Source organism: Mustela putorius, unplaced genomic scaffold (assembly GCF_011764305.1).
Source record: "Mustela putorius furo isolate JIRA1106 unplaced genomic scaffold, ASM1176430v1.1 tig00003853_pilon_pilon_pilon, whole genome shotgun sequence".
NCBI lineage: Eukaryota > Metazoa > Chordata > Mammalia > Carnivora > Mustelidae > Mustela > Mustela putorius.
This window is the reverse complement of record NW_025422005.1, coordinates 76,481,271-76,496,519: the sequence shown is the minus strand read 5'-3', so window position 1 is coordinate 76,496,519 and position 15,249 is coordinate 76,481,271.

Genomic DNA, 15,249 nt, shown 5'->3' with positions numbered 1-15,249 from the left:
GGAGCTCAGCGCCAGACGCTGTGCAGGCTGGTCCCGGCGCCAGAGGGTGGCCGAGAAGAATGTTTCGAGGTTGGGACTGGCAACGAGGTTGCAGGGCCATGGGAGGCTGGAAGAAGGGGCCTGGGACTCTTCAGTCCACGTGCTGTTGAAGCAAGACGCAGAGTCCTGGGGCCGCCCGGCGCACTGCTGAAAACACCTGGTGTTTGACCATTATGGGTGGTGTAGGCTGCAGGTGTTTTGTGGATGCCCTTTAGCAGAGTGAGGAATTTCTCCTTTTCTAGTCTGCTGAAGAGTTTTATGGTGAATGGACGTTGAATTTTATCGGACTTTTTTCCTCCCTGCTACTACTGAGATGATCCCAACAATTTCTTTAGTCTTTGGATAGGATCAGTTACATTGTTTGATTTTTCAAATATTTAGCCTTGCATCGTGGGGTAGACTCTTATTTGGCCTTGCAATGTTTATTTTGCAAATGTACTGCTGGGTTTAATTTGCTGATATTTAGAGATGATCATTATGTATATATCCAGGAAAGATAATAGTTTGATGTAATATCTTTGTCTGCTTTGGGTATCAGGGTAATGGGTAGCTTATAAAATGAGACAGGAAGTGCTCGTTTCTCTTCTATTTTTTGGAAGAGTTTGTGTAGAATTGACATTTTTGATACTGTTTCTTTCTTAAGAGTTTGAGAAATTTTTGCCAGTAAAGCCATCAGGGCCTGTAGTTTTCTTTGTAGGAAGTTTTAAACTACAAGTTTATTTTCTTTGGTAGGTGGTAGGAAAATTCAAATTATCTATTTTTTGAATAAATTTTGGTAATTTGTGTCTTTTAAGGGCTCTGTTTCATCTTTTTTTGTCAAATAAATGGCCATAAGTTTTTTTGTAATACTCACTCGCCTATGACTGTATGATCTGTAGTGATATCCCCTCTTCTATTTCTGATATTGGTAATTTGCATCTTCTTCCATTTTTTCTGAATTTGGTGGAAGTTTTATCAATTTTATCTGTCTTTTTGAGGAATTAGCTTTGTGTTTCATTTTTTTTTCTTTTTTGGCTTTTTTTTTCCCATTTTCAAATTTATTGGTTTCTGCTCTTATTTTCTCCTGCTTGCTTTGTGTTTAATTTGTACTTCTTTTTCTTCTTTCTTATGATAGAAGCTTAGATCACTGATTTGAGACCCCTCCTCCTTTTTTTTTCCCTAATGAAAACATTTAATACTATACCTTTCTCTTTATGCCTTTTTGCTGCATCGCGAAGTGTCTATGTTGTGTTTTTGTTTTCATTTACTTAATATTTTCTTATTACTCTTTGGATTTTCTCTTTGACCAGTGGGTTATTAAGAAGTACATTGTTTAATTTCCAAGTATTTGAGGGGAATTTTTAGGTACGTCTTGTAAGGACCTATTCACCCAGAGCAGCCCCACCCCGGTTGAACTGCCATTTTGTTGTAAAACTTAAATTAACTTTGCCCCGCTACCCAGGGGAACTTACTTAAAAGCAAGTCCGGGAGACCAGTCCCAGGTAACAAAGTCCAAATCCAAGTGTGGGTCAGGCCAGGTGGAGGTATTCAATCAGTGGGTGTGCATACTGTCTCCTAGCTACCAAGGAGTATGGGCCCCCACCCTTTGGGAGCCTTTTGGCACCAATTCTAACCAAGGTGTGATAGGCTGGTTCAAATGTTTACTACGGTAAATTGTAATTCACTTGGTCGCCTAGCATCACTGTGGAGTTTCCTGTGTGTGTTACAATCTTATTGGCCACCTGTGTGTGGCCAGGCCCAACCACATGGCCTTTGCTCTATAAAAGTTAGTCTGGAAAGCAGGGAGGGGTCGCCCTCTCTGTAAGAGGTGGGCCCTGGCCAGCCAGTTTCATCAGATTCCTGATGCTTGGCGCGAAATAAAGCTTTGCTTGACCTTCGCTTTGTATCAGTCTGGCTTCTTTAATCACGGACCCATTATTGGGGTACCCAATTTTTGGGGGACCCAACAGTCTGATTTTGATTTCTAGTTTAATTCTGTCATTGCCAGAGAACATACTTGATATCATTCCAATTGTTTCAGATTTGGGGAGCGGGATGTGATTTATAGCTTAGAATACTTTTTGGTGAATGATCCATGTGCACGTAAAAGAACGTGTATTCTGTTGGTGTTAGGTATCAATAATATAATGTTGGTAAATAGTATTGTCCTAACTCCTGTATCCTTACTGAGTTTCTGGGTTTTGTTCTTTATTTTTTAAATTTAATTTAATTTTAATTTTTTTTTTTCAGTGATCCAAAATTCATTGTTTATGTACCACACCCAGTGCTCCAAGCAATACTGTTTTTGTTCTTTTAATTATTGTTGAAGTCACTGGTGTTGGAGTCCCTGTGTACAATTGTGGATTTGACTGTCCTTTTACCTCTGTCAGTTTTTGTTTATGAATTTAATTAACTAATTTATTTATTTAAAAGATTTTATTTATTTATTTGAGAGAGAGACAGTGAGCAAGAGCATGAAAGGGGAGAAGGTCAGAGGGAGAAGCAGACTCCCCTTGGACCTGGGAGCCCAATACGGGACTTGATCCCGGGACTCTGGGATCATGACCTGAGGAGAAGGCAGTCGCTCAATCAACGGAGCCACCCAGGGGCCCTGCTTATGTATTTTAAAGCTCAGCTGTTAGGTATGTAAATATCTAGAAAAACAATGTTTTTCTTTCTTAGTAAATTGACCCTTTTATCATTTAATGTCTTCGTTAATCTCTTGTAATATTCCTTGTTTTGCACGCTTTGGTGTTAGTATAGCCACTTCAGCCTGTCTTTATTTAATTTTTATTCAATTATAATTAACATAAAGTGTTATATTAGTTTTAGGTATATAATATAGTGATTCAACCGTTTTATACATTAGTCAGTGGTCAACAAAACAAAGCATACTCTTGAACGCTTTCACCTGTTTCCCCTATCTCCCTGCCACCCCTACATATTTAAATAATCACATTCTGTCTTGAAATATTATACCAATACACATATTGTATGAAAACTTTACAACATACTCCTGATCTGTCCCTCTTTCATTGCAATCTTCTGCATAATTGTTGTCCTGTATTTTACTTTTACATATACTGCACTGTAAACTTTCAATTCACTCCTAGTATTTTAAATTTAGAAAGTTATCTTTTAGAGCTAATGAGAAAAATCTTTTAAATTTACCATTACTTTAATCATATCTAGAGATGTAATTTCATTATGTGGTCTCAAATTTCTGATGTTTTTTAGTTTTTCAGTAATAAGGAATAGGACATTTCTTACAGTGCAAGTCTGCTGGTAATGAATTCCCTCAGCTTTTTTTTTTTTTTTTTTTTTTTTTTTTTTTTTTTTTAAAGATTTGAGAGAGTGTGGGGTGCCTGGGTAGCTCAGTGGGTTAAGTCTCTGCCTTTGGCTCAGGTCATGATCTCAAGGTCCTGAGATTGCGCCCCGAGTTGGGCTATTTGCTCAGCGGAGAGCCTGCTTCCCCTCTCTCTCTGCCTGCCTCTCTGCCTGCCTCTCTGCCTACTTGTTACCTCTCTCTCTGTCAAATAAATAAATAAAATCTTAAAAAGATTTGAGAGAGTGTGCACACGAGGTGGGGGGAGGGGCAGAGAGAGAGAGACTCCTGGATGAGTGGGGAGAGCAACATGGGGCTGGATCCTACAACCCATAAGATCATGACCTAAGTTGAAACCAAGAGTTGGACTCTTAACTGACCTGAGCCACCAGCTTTTGTTAGAAAGATATTTTCACTGTGTGTAGGATTCTGAGGAAATAGGTTGTCCTTGTTATTATTATTTTGCCTTTTCAGCATTTTAAAGATGTCACTCTGTTGACATCTGGATTGTATAGTTTCTGATAAAAAGTATGGTGTATTTAATATCTTTTTTCTCAGTATATTAGGTCTTTTTTCCTCCAGCTTTCTTTTGCTTTCCAAATTTCCTCTTTTTCTTTGGTTTTCAACAGTTCGAATATTATGTGCTTGGAAGTGTGTGCCTATCTGTGTGTGTGAGTGTGAGTGAAGAGACTGTTTTAGTGTTCATGCTTTTTGGGGCTTTTCTCAGTTTTTTTGATTTATGGTTTGCCATCTTTCATGATTTTAAGAAAATTCTTGACTGTCATCTTTTCAAATATTTCTCTAGGTTGTTTTATTCTTCCTTTTCTGGTATGTTAGGTCATTTATTATTGTTCCACAAATATTTAGATATTCTGTTTTATTCTTGCTTTTTCCTTTGATTTTTGGGTAATATCTGTTGACCTATCCTTAAGTCCATGGATTATTTCCTTGGGTGTGTTGATTCTGTTGATGAGTCTGTGGAAGGCTTATTTCATCTCTAATAGCAGATTTTTATTTTTACAACATTTCTATTTTTCTTACAGCTTCCAATTCTGCTGAAATTTGCCATATGCATGTTGTCCACCTTTTCTATCAAAGATTTTCCTGTATTAATCCTAGTCTGATAGTTCTATGATAGTTCTAACATATGGGTCTGATTCTGTTTTGTTTTTTTTTAAGATTTTTATTTTATTTATTTGACAGGGAGATCACAAGTAGGCAGAGAGGCAGGCAGAGAGAGAGGGAAGCAGGCTCCCTGCCAAGCAGAGAGCCTGTTATGGGGCTTGATCCCAGGAGCCTGGGATCATGACCTGAACCAAAGGCAGAGACTTAGCCCACTGAGCCACACAGGTGCCCCGAGGTTCTGATTCTGTTGATTTCTTTATCCCCTTATAATGCATTCTCTCCCTTCCATTTGCTTTTAGTGTGTTTTGTAATTTTTGATTGGATGTTGGGCATCATATGTAGACTAGCAGAGACCTAGGTAAGTACTATTTATACCTGGAAATCTGTACACCTCTCATAATGATATATCATTAGTTTATGTATGTGGTGTTGGGGTAATTTAATATAATCAGAAGTTGAGATGGGTTTAACATATGTCCTCAAATTCTTCTAGGGCTATTTTTATGTTCACATGTTCACTGAAAGTTTTTTGTCAGTCGTCACACTCTACTCTTGGCTTTTGGCTTTAGCTGTGAACCAGTGTCTCTTCTTCATATTTCTCTTTTAATGGTGGTAGATTGTTTTTGCTAGTTCTTAGAACTTGCTAGCCTGGAGGTGGGAGCTAGGAAGGTTCTCTTATATACTAATTTGTCTTTGGTCTTAGGTAGGCCTTGTGTCCCTGAGTCTTGGAGGCTGCTTATCCCAGCAGCTTAAAGGTTTGTCCTGTAAGAAAGTAGGATGGGGCAGGGCTTTCTGTCTTTCTTGCTGTGGCAGCTGTTCCTGTCCTCTTCTACCACTGCAGGAAGCTTTGGTCTTCTTTCCTGCCCTTGATCTGTTTTCTATACAACAGCAGTCAGAGAAGAGCCATGTGAACTCTTTGTTTCTGCTGAGATTAGTAATTCTATACACTCATACTTGTGTACACTCAGTCTAACAATTTGTTAAAAATTTTTTACATTCTTGCTTGGTGCTTTGAACCTCTCCTCCTATACTCTGCCACAAGGGAGCTGGCAACTGTGTGTTAGTTACCTTACAAAGGCTTTTCTTTATATTGCGAGCTTCTTGGTTGTCATGATTTTTTCTTTTTTTAAGCTCTGGTAGGTTCAAGAAAAGTTATAGTTTTGTATTTTATCTGGTTTTTTCCTTTCGTTTAAGTAGTAGTGATGTTCTTTCCAGCTTTCTATGTAATAGATGGAAGAGGAATCCCTTTAGTTGCATCTTTAAGACTCACTGCCTTATAAGGCAATGTCTCTGGATAGTGTGGTATATGGATCCCACAGTTATGTGTCCACGGCTATACCTTTACTGTAAAGTAGGTCCCTTGGTTTGATGCAGTGTTTTGTGGGAACTCATGTTAGTGAATCAAGTACTGCCTAAGTGCTTGGAAATTAGTCCTGGCTCAGGCCATGATAACAAGTTGTTTCCAGTGTTGATCCCATATAAGGTGAATCTCTACTCCTTCAGGGGTGCAAGACTTCTCAGCCAGTCATCTTGCCACTATAGGGATATTTGACCTCAAGGGATGGTGCCGTTATCAGGGGCTTGGCATTGATCTTTGTTGCTGCCAGGTTAAGCTAGAGCAGTGGTGATAACTAGATCAGCCCTGGTAAGTGGAAGCCCATACTGTTGGGCCCTTGCATATTCTTCATCCCTGCCGCTCTATTTACTTCATTAATGTACTATGCTAGTACTAGTGTGGGAAATGACGTTAACTGGCTGGGTACTACCACCTGTGGTTATTTAGTAACTCTTCTGTGGTAAATGCCCTCTGGTGACAATTATCATGAAATAGAAAAATCTTCATACTTTGTGCCCACTCTCATGTATCCATCCACATGTCTTGTCCTTAGACTTCCGTGTTTCCAGTCCTCCAATCCTTTTCTCCACCCTTGAGCTCCCTGAAAGAAAATAGCCAGGACCTTCTCTCCTGCCTTTGGGTCTATGTATGTTCTTATCCTGGGCTACCAGTCTTATCACAGGAACTAAATGACAAAATACACTACCTGGAGCTCTGTCCAGTGGGAGGACTTTACCTTCTTACTCTGTCATGATCACTCCTGAGTGGAGGGATGCAGGATAGAAGTCTGCTTTTGACTTTTATTCACATACTGAGGTGACCCATCTATGACTCAAATTCAGTATTTTTTTCCATCTGATAGTCTTAAGTAATCCCTCCCCATTCCATATAGCTATAGCTGAGTAGTGGGTGAGAGATATCCATGCAATACTGGTGGAAAACTGGCAGGGTGTGACTTACCTGTTGATACAGCTTACTTGTGACTTCTGGCTTTCCTTATTTCCAATGCTGAATGTATGGCTTCTGTCTTACTTTGGATTGCTGCTGTGTCTTCTCAACCTAATTTTTGTCATTAGCTCATGATGGGAAGCTTGGGCTGCATGGTTGCATGATGTTCCTATTAGAGCCCAGTAACATGATGGGAGTTGCTTTTTAGGTGGTGCATACTTCTCTGCTGCAGATGGTGTATCTTTGCTTCTGCCACCCCGGGCATGTAGTCTCTTGTGGGAGGGCTGTCCTGTGCATTTTAAGATGTTTAGCAGCATCCCTTGCCTCCATGTACAAGAGGACAGTAGCTGTACTTATTGCCTCCCTTACCTGTGTCATGCAAAAATGTTTTCATACATTACCAGATATTTTCTTTGGAGCAAAATTTCCCCTGGTTGAGAACTACTGGTCTAGACAATTTGGGTCCCATTCAACTAGATTATTACATGGGGACAGAGAGTTAACGTAGTCCTAGGGCAATACTATAAATGTATGTTGTTGTCAGTCCCATGAGAATGTGAACTACTTTTGATCTTCTTTTTATAGGAATGGAAAGGAATACATTCCCAATATCAGTAGCCTCATACCAAGGGCCCAAGGCTGTGTTTTTCTGTGCTAGCAAAGATACCGCATTTGGCATAGCAGTTATGGCTACTCCTCAGTTTTGTTTGTAGCCCTTTACTATTCTGAACTGTGATCATTTGGATTTTTTAGGGGCCAGATAGGTGAATTAAATGGAGATACAAGGGAACCATCACTTTTATATTCTTTAAATCTTTGGCATGGTACTAATATTGTCATTCCCATCAGGATGTGATGTTTTGACTTACTACCTTGGCTAGACATGGGGGGCAGTTTCTGAGGCTTTTGCATTGTTTTCTGTCTTAGGATAGCTCTTACCTCACAGGTCAAGGAGTCAGAATGTGGGTTCTGCCAACTACAACGTATTCCCAGTCCAGGTATACATTTGGAGTCCAGAAAATGATCACCACTGGGTTGAAGTATCCAGTGGATTGAGTAAACCCAACATGAGCCAGAGCTTGGCTACAACTCCATATTATTAAAGTGCTTCCTTATGTCCTCACTCTAAGAAAAAAACCATGATGGTGCTTTGGGTCCCTGGATATCCGTGTCTTTTAGACCCTGTGCCCAGAAGTTCTCAAAAGGTCTGAGTATTCTCCTTTTTCCATATGGTTATCCAAGGAAACAGCCATACATTTATTAGGGAAAGACTGGAGAATTACTACTGAATATGTTTGATATGGTGTTGCAGGGTTCATCCTCACAGGGGCTTGGCCTATCTCTTAGCCAAGAGATTCTGGATTTGAGAACTGGCTCAGGTCTAGATGAGAAATTGTGATTTTTGCTAGGGTGACTCTTCTTGGTTTCCAGATTATCTATCCTTTGTTGCATAAATTAAGCAATATCTTTGTTGCCTGCTCACCTTTTTGCCCCTGTAAACACTGTGTTCCAGTAATCTTTTCCATATCTCTCTGGAGGTTAAGGTGTCCTGGATGTCACTCCAGTGTAACCATTCATCACAGTAATTGGACTCAATTTCCTTTGGATGGTTGAGTGTTATAAATTTTTTTATTCCAGGCTTCTGGAATCTCTGTTCTTCTAACAGTATCTCCTGCCACTAACCTTGGCCTATGGAGTACACTACTAAACTGCTCAATAATGCTGGTGTCTCTTTGCCTGGCACATTCCATACCAGTAACTTTGGTAAATGGAGTGTACTTTGGGCTGTTCCTTGAACATCACTGGATGGGGATTTTCTAGATTTAAGTGGTATATCCATTCTAGCATATCTCCTTCTATGATCTTTGCAATTCCCCTTTTTTCAAATCACAGCAATTCTGGAATTTCTAATTTACTTAGTGTGAGCCACTGATTCTCCAAACTTCCAGGACCTGAAGTAGGAGGGTGTTAGCATTGCTTACTGGGATCTTTACCATTGACTTGAATTCTATAGTCCCATGTCCTGGTAGCTGGGGGATGGGTAAATCTCTGACCAAGAGATTTCATGGAGCACCACAGTAACTGTTCATTAACTTACTCAGAAACACGCTATATCTGCCATCATTAGTTTTGCAATGACTTTTGTCAGAAAATGATACAATCTGACCTGGTAGCATGTTCTCTAAATAAGTGACTCGATCTATATAAAAACAGAATTTAAGGATTACATGCTGAAGATATCAAGGAAACACAAGATACTTCTACTGATGGAAAGCTTTAAATTATATGACAGTTATAATTACTCATAACAGTCAACAGACAAACCAGTGAATAGGTTGGAGGCATTCCTCTAGCCAAAGACAAGAGTTAGCTCCTTTATATTGTGATATAAAACCCCCCAAACTGTATTCACCCATATGGACAGAGTTCTGAGGTCTGTTCGTTATTATTTGGTCTTTTCAATCTCGTAGAGAGATAATAGTTGCCATTGCTGAAACTCCTTCATTATATAATATAATGGTGATAGCTACCATTTACTGAGTTTTTTAGTGCTTTGTAATACATTAGCTCCTTAAATACCTGTGTATCCATGTGAAGAGTTGATCATAAGAAACGTGATCTTGTCAAAGCTATAACTTCCATGGTTGTATACTTATTCCACTGAAGTCTGTTATCCGCATTCAAACAATTTCATCATTCGTGTTTGGGAATTGCTATCGGAAACTGCAACAATACTCTGAAATCCTTGAATATGGTATGTCGTCATTCTCTACAAGAGGATTTGGTGTTTTGGAAACCATTGAGTTATTCAGGTCCAAAGGGTGAATGATTTGGAAAGGTATTCAAAGTATATAAAATAATTTAATTTTTTTAAACTGAAAGATTTGACTTATTGACTATTACACAGTAGTAATCTGTTTTCTTGGATTTTTGTAAACTGTCTCTAAAGCATTTCTCAGAGTAGTGGCAGAATATTCTCTGAGCAATGACAGGACTCTTGGAATGAAGGTGACCTCTTAAGGTGAATATCTGAAGAGCAACACTAATATGATTAAATTCCATTAATTAATTTTATTTTACTTTGCACACAGGCAAAGAAATGAAGAGGAACTACTATGCTGACTTAAAAATAGGTATATTTCCTTACATGGAAAAAAGCTTTATCCATTTTTTTTTTATTGTGAAGATTTTATTTTTAATCTTTGTACCCATTGTGGGGCTTGAACTCACAACCCTATGATCAAAAGGCAGTATCTATGTTGCATATGCTGTACTGACTAAGCCTTCCAGACACTCCAGTTTTATCCATTTTTTTCTCTGAAGGCATAGTTGCCTTGCCCCGCCTATTTTATAAGACAGAGTTTTGATAGACTTGTTTTCATATACATGATCTTCAGAATCTTGAATTATGTTACCAGAACTTAGCAAATGGAAGCTATATTCTTAGTTTTCCTCTGTATATTTCTTCATTATATTTTTTAGATTGACTGTATTCCCATGCTGCACTTTTTATTCCCATGTATTTATTCTAAATGCATATCCTATTATCAAGATATTGATAAAAAATGGAAAAAACTAGTTTTATATTTAAGTTATCTTAAGCTTATAATATTAAATTACATATGTTCTTATAAGTGGAGCACTACATTTGATGACTTCTAACATTTCCCATAAATATGTCTTACCACCTTTTTAAAATTTTTTTTGTCACCTTTATTTTTATCTATCTCTTCTAGTGGGTGGACAAATTTTATTGTAGCATTGGGAAGCAAAATCTCTGCAAGGTCAAAAAAATATAGGAAGATTGATAATGTACTTGCGTGCTAACATGGAAGGATTTAGAGCATTTTATGGAAAGGTTAAAAACCAAGAAAACAAACCATATCCACATTCTTAAAAAAGCAACAACAAAATCTTCTCTCCTGGCTGTGTCTGTCACAGGGAGGCTGCTGTGCATGCCGGATGCTGTCTGTTAAGTTGCACCGAGGATTTACAACAATTTTTATAGGTGTGAAGGTGTGCAGGTAACTTCAAAATTGATTGTGTCAAATGTCATGCTTAATTAAAAGGTGTTCCTTGTAAATTCAGATCTAAATTTAGGCCTAAGAATTTATACTTCCTTCTCTGCCTTTCTTGGGAAACAATCCAGTGTAATTCGGAGGCCTGCTGAATAACCTGAAAAAAAAAAGGTATGCTTTTTTGAAGATGAGAAGAACATTTTTCCTAGCAATGTGTGCAAGGAGCTGACTGTAGCAGGTAGTAGTTCTGGGTTTGGTTTGGGCATGTATACCTTGGCTGAAAATTCTCATGGGAAATAGCAATTAAAAAAAAAATTACCCTCAGTTTCCCTGCTTCAGATTTGTTAAATTGCACTGCTCAAACAGATGCTATCCTTGTCAGACTAAGAAATCGGTTATTATTCCAAAAACTGGTTACTGCTTTTAAAACATAGGCACAGTAAGTCCTATAAAACAGCTTAGCAATTTGTTTAGAAATAGACCAGATTATCCTTTTGCCTATGGTTTCATCAGCGTGGTTTATTACCTTGTGATAATGATGGTTTAGACACAATAAACTGTTATCATTGTACATGCTGAAAAATAGGTTTTTGTCTTAAAAGATTGTCAAAAAGGAGTACTTATCATTAATGATATATTTCTGCATTTCTCTGTCATGCTTCTGAAATTTAATTGTTCGATGCTAAGAAACAGTCGGTACATAAATGGCAGATTTTTTGTGGTAAATACCAAGAATTTTGGTAAATATTAAGAATTTCTACGCATTTTCTGGCTAACCTGAAAATTTTGATGGAGAAAAACCACAAAAATGAATTCAACTTTCTGAAAATAATTAAAATAAATTAAAATGCAAATATGCATTTTCAAATCTGGCTATTCTTTTCCAAGCAAAAAAAAAAAGAGAGAGAGAAAGGCTTTTCTTTTCCAAGCAAGCAATCTCTTGTAAAATCCACTTTGTTGCCTCTACTCTAATCGTAGAGCAAGATTGCCTCATTCACCAGACTTTGGAAATAAATCAAGGACCATTGTACGTGCCACTAAATAACGTCTGCGGTATCACGCACCCAGCAAAGATGCCTTCTTTTTTCGTTGCCTTGCTGTCTAACTTGCTCCATATACTAATGTGGTTCTGTGATGATTGTGGGAGATGTTGATATTTGGGAATGCTGCCGATCGGCTTTCTGGTTTCAGGAATTGCACCAAAGACTTGAGGTTTTAGCAGAATTGATAAGAGGAAAGCCAACATAAGAGCTCTTGCTTTGATGCATGTTATAATAGCCAGCAAACCCCACCATGGGCAGCCTGAGAGCAGGCCACTACTCTGAGGAGTACTCAGTTCTTTGGGGCTGATTATGGGTTATTGAGGCAGAAAACTTGTTCCAGTTCAAACTCTTTGAATTCCTTGTTCACTCAATAGTGTGTCAAAAAAGAGCATTCAATGTTTCATGTCACAAAATCACCGCCGGCCTAAATTGTTCCTATTTCTCTTTTGCATATGGTGTGCAAGAAAATTTTCAACACTCTTCCGTAGCACCATAATGCTTTGATATGGGGAACATTGCCATAACAGCCTGCATTAAGGAACTTATATTTTATTCTTCTTTTCAGTGTACATAAAAATCCCAGCTTAGTCCTTTTTTGTCTTTTAGAGCCTTTGAACTCTTTCAAGCTATGTTTCAAGACTTTCTGGGCTTTGACGGGGCTGGGCATTCACTGTAAAAGCAGTCAATGCCTCAGTGAGACCACAAGCAAAACTGTGAGTGTCTTAAGCAGGGACCACACAACTCTTGTGAGTATTTGCATATTTTAGCAACTCTGTTGAGTTGTGAATCTCAAAGCCAAGAAGGCTGCTTCTTAATTTCCTTCCTTAAATGTCTTGGGCCATCTCTTTTTCTGAACAGACGTTACCTGTGTTGGATCCCTTGGAGCTGGGGGGTTGAGGGGTGTGTAGCGTGCACGTGCTTGTGTGGGCTCTGGAATATAGGTGTGTGTGTATGTGATGGCGTGTGGGCGTTTTGGAGTCCTAGCTCGGTGTTATCGTTTGAGAATATGTTTACAGTGCCGTGTGGGATTCTGGAATCAAGTGCTGATTCAGACATACAAGTATATACCCTGCAGTAGCCAACTGCGGGCTCAAAGAGAGCCAGGCTAAAGCTGGACTGCCCAGTTCATTTTCCAGTTCAGTAGCTGTAGTAATCCAACTTCGCCAGCTGCTAACAAGATTGGGTCTGAAGTTTACCTCCACAATGAGATAATCAGATTACCAGCCACAAAGATCAAATAATGACCCAGCTTTCGAGCAAGTTCAGCAGGCCCTTGATAACACTGTGTGGTCCTTGAGGCTTGATTAAAAAATTAAATGGCTAAACTTTGCCTCAATATTTTGCGTTGGGATTTTGAGTGACTCGATGATTCTTTTCATGGTGCACTTTCCTATTCTTGCGTAGGTTTGAAATTAAGAGGTAGGAGAGAAGGAGGATGCCCCCGCTGTGCAGTTGTTCTTGGGCCCGGCTTTAAACGAAGCATGGAGAATTTTTAATTTGGTGGCGTACGGAAGACAAGGCAAACTCAAAATCCTTCGCGAGCAAGGAGCTGGGTTGTAACAAAACAACAACCGCGGCCTCTCCTCGGCGCTGTCTCCCAGCCCTGTGCTTCTGGACCAGAATGGATTTGGTCTTTCGCTCCCAGGCCAAAAATGTTTGAAAGTTTGGGTTTTGGCTACTATATGATAGCTGTTTTCAGTAGTAAAGGGATTATTCTGAGAGGCATACAAATGTGATTGTCTCACAGCAGATGGTGCGCACTGCTTCACCTTTGAGAAAAGTTAATTAAGCCAAGCATATTGTGCCCATAGAGAGGAAAATGTAGATGAATATTGAGCAATCAAACTCAGTGTCTCCTTTTTTCATGCCTTTGCAATGGGACACAGAATCCCATTGAAAAAGAATTATGTACAGAATCAAATTAATTCACATCCAACTTTACTCTCTTCCCACGTTTTAACAGGGGTGCACACCAGGCCCTTCACAAGTTTTGTCCACAATCAATGGGCCACACTGCGGTGTCCACTAAATTAAATGAACCAGTGCAGAAGAATCTCTTGTGAGATATTAAAAGGGTGAAAGGCTGTTTAATTCAAATCCTTCCGTAGAGTCTTTTCACAGCCCCCTTTCCATAGTACAGTATAAATTATTAACTAACTCCTTTCATCTCAGATCAATTTACAAAACAGAAACAATTACCCCTTGTTAATGAGAGTGAACGCTTCTAATAATTATGAAAGTTGCGTTTGATTCTGTTTCCTCACAGGTCCTTGTTTACAATCTAATTTAGAGTTGCATCAAAGTGAAATAAAGCAGGAATTCTCAGTTTGAGAACTGGCTGGTCTGAAATAAAGGGGCTTCCCATGTTAATGAGTGTTGCTTGAGGAATGCATTTAAATATGATCCAAATATGATGCCTCCTTCCTTTCCAGAAATTCTACTCTGTGATGGTGCTTGCAAATACCTAGGTTTCTGAGGGGGCTGCTTTGCAGTTTGGGGGTTTGGGAAGGTGTTCGCAGCACCAGCTCTACAAATGGTGGGTAATTGTTGATGGACAGGCTTACCTCGAGGAGAAGAGGGAGAAAGGGTTTTACTGGGGCCTCCTGCCATGCTGAGTAGTTTGAGGCCTTAGGCAGGCTCCATGGGCTTAACTTTATCTTTCCCTTCAGAATCAGTGAGGAATCCAAAAGGATAAAGGTAGACTTTAGACACCAAAGGAGCACTGAGACTCAAATAGAAAAGCACATTTTCATCTCAATTGGATAAAGAGGGGCCAGAGGAAATGACTCAGATCATTGAAAGAAAAGGCCAAGTCTGAGGTAGGCCCAGCAGCTGGGTTTCTGCACCTGTCCAGCCCTCCTTCCCATGCCTGGCCAACCCCCAGGCTCAACTATTATTTTGGTCTCTCAGGGTGTATTCAGAGAGGGGAGTAGTGATTATGGAGCTTGAAGGGGCGAGGGAGGTGGTCACTGGAAGAGAAGGGAATGCTAACACAGGCCAGCAGAGACCAGAGTACTTACTAAGAGTTTTTCCTTGGCTGTGAGGGGAAAGAAATTCAAAGTAGGAAGAATTTCACTAACCAGGTTGATAGTAGAGGAGTGACTTTAGAGATAAGGCCTTACAAATCCTACTTTGTGGTCAGTTCCGATAAGGACTATGGGGGAGGGGAGACAGAATGTTCATCATTTCTAGGTCCTCGGGTGACATGATGGTAGCGGCCATCTCCTTGCTCTGTTAGAGGGCTTGATTGTAGAGGCATCATGGCAGAAATGAAGTCCTTAGTAACTCATGTCTTTGGAGACTGAATTTACCAAATCCTCTTGTGACTGAGTGTTGGAGTATCATTTTAAGTATGTGATATCTCTTTTTCCTGTGCTTCTTAAAAAATGAACTTTTGATTTTTTTTAGGCTAGTTTTAGTTGTGAAGATCGTACA